General features: G+C 37.4%; 1 pseudogene across 1 annotated transcript; it reads right to left on the bottom strand.

Moving 5' to 3' along the window:
• Positions 1–962: 962 nt before the first annotated feature.
• LOC309557284 (olfactory receptor 5B12-like) lies at positions 963–1894 on the bottom strand (annotated as a pseudogene). Its single transcript has one exon. The product of its transcript is annotated as an olfactory receptor 5B12-like (transcript).
• Positions 1895–2462: the final 568 nt, after the last annotated feature.

The following is a 2462-nucleotide window of genomic DNA, read 5'->3' as shown; positions in this document are numbered from 1 at the left end:
CTGGAGTATGCTGTCCAGTTCTGGGCACCGGTCCTCAGGAAGGATGTGCTGGAACTGGAAAGAGTCCAGAAAAGGGCAACAAAAATAATTAGGGGAATGGAAGACATCAGCTATGAGGAAAGACTACAAGCACTGAACCTATTCTCTCTGGAGAAGAGACGATTGAGGGGGGATATGATATCAATGTACAAATACTGTACTGGCGACCCTAGCATAAGGAACAAACTATTCAGAGAAAGGAGATACAATAAGACACGTGGCCACTCACTAAAACTAGAGGAAAGGCGGTTTAACCTTAAAATGCGTAAGGGGTTCTTCACTGTAAGAGTGGTAAGGATGTGGAATTCTCTTCCACAAGCAGTCGTATCAGCAGGAAGCATTGATAGTTTCAAAAAACGATTAGATGGGCACCTTAGAGTCCACAACATACAGGGGTATACAATGTACGGTTAAAAGCAGACACACACACACATCATAGGTTGAACTGGATGGACTGATGTCTTTTTTCAACCTCACTAACTATGTAACTATGTAACTATGTAACTATGATTTGGACTATCACACCTATGCGCAGGAGAATATCATTGCAGTAACCTCCTATTGTAAACTCCTTGAGGGCAAGAAAGAAAATGGCATCTGCCCCCACCTATAACTGGCCTTCATAGCAAAGAACACATGAAAGGGCAACGCACATGAAACAAAAGAAATAAAATTCCCAGTTCAATTTGCTAACCAGTTTGCTTACCAACCATATTGGTTGGTAAGCAAACTGGTTAGCTAATTGAACTGGGAATTTTATTTTTGTTTGTTCCTTGAGGGCAAGAACTGATGTGAGTGAAAAATGTGTAAAGCACTTTTGCAGATTGTTGTATTTCAAAAAATACATGTTATAAATAAATATTACTTAAATGTATCTTTTAAAAATCTCCTAATACGGGTTTAGATCAGGTGCGTTCTGTATTTTAGGTGGAAGGTGGAAGGCTTTCCTATAAAAACAATTGTGAAAAGCTGTTCTGATATCCTGGTTCCTCAGACTGTAGATCAGAGGATTGAAAAGAGGAACAATTATGGTGTAAAAGACGGACACCACTTTGTCAGCGGCAAAATGATTATTAGTGCTCGGGCGAAGATAATTAAAAAAAACTGAGAAATAAAATACGAAGACCACAGTCAGGTGAGAGGTACATGTGGAAAAAACTTTACTCCTTTTACCTTTAACTTTCATTTTCAGGACAGTTTTGAATATAGAGACATAGGGCATGATGGTCAGTATCAGAGACCCAACTCCAAGGAAGCCACCTAGGAGAAAGATGAGCAGAATGTTGATGTAGATGTCACTGCAGGAGATCTGAAACAGCTGGGGAAGGTCACAGAAGAAACTTTCTATAATATGTGATCCACAGAATGATAATCTTAAGGCACAAAGTGTGTGAACTAAAGAATAAGAAAAACCGAGACACCACACAGTGGAGGCCAACTGTACACACACTTTCCAACTCATGATCTGTGTGTAATGTAATGGCTGACAAATGGCGGTATACCGATCATAGGACATGACAGCCAACAGAAAAATCTCAGAGGCGGCAAAGAATATAAAACAGAAGACTTGAGTTATACAAGCCGTTATTGTAATATTTCTTGTCTTGGTGTGAAGGTCAAATAACGTTCGTGGGCCGGTGACTGAGGAACAACAGAGGTCTAAACTGGCCAGGTTCCCAAGGAAGAAATACATAGGAACATGGAGGTGAGAGTCGGTGACTATGAGTGAGATGATCAGCAAATTCCAAAATAACGTCAGAAGGTAGATGAGAAGAAAGAAGAGAAAGAGAGGAAGCTGAAGAGCCGGAAGGTCAGACAGTCCAGAAAGAAAGAATAAAATTGTCTGATTCTTCATTACAATATTTGTATTCATATTTTTTTTGTGATAAAAACATTCATAAAAATTCTAAACTCATTGTAGGACTTGATTTATGACAATCCAAAGTATCAAATATAGAAAAAAAACTCCAAATGTTGATTCAAAATTTGGTGCAATAATCATAAGTCAGTTTCTTGTCAGCAATGCCAAATGTTAAAGTTCTTTACCATAAATTTCTGATTTTTGCTAAAAAAGCAAAGCTCCTGTAGAATACATAGAGCAGAGTGTAATTACAGTTCTTCTTTATCCAAGATATTGAGACAAGTCAGTTTTTACTGCAGCATCAGAAATAAAAATATGACGTTACCTAAACAAGAGATAAGGACCAGGCCTTTTTTGACAGCTGTTGCTTACAAGTTAAAATCAGTATTTTTTTCTAGAAAATTATATATTATAATTAATCAGAGACCCTAGAGAATAAAATGTCGGTTATTGCAATATTTTATATCACATTGTATTTGCACAGTGGTCTTTCAAACGCAATTTTGTTTGGAAAAAATACACTTTCATGAATCAAAAAAAAAAGCAGTACATTTAGCCCAAT

Source organism: Pelophylax lessonae, assembly GCF_965119305.1.
Source record: "Pelophylax lessonae genome assembly, chromosome: 6".
Taxonomy (NCBI): domain Eukaryota; kingdom Metazoa; phylum Chordata; class Amphibia; order Anura; family Ranidae; genus Pelophylax; species Pelophylax lessonae.
Note: the sequence above shows the minus strand (reverse complement) of the source record. Positions and strands in the feature narration are given on the sequence as shown.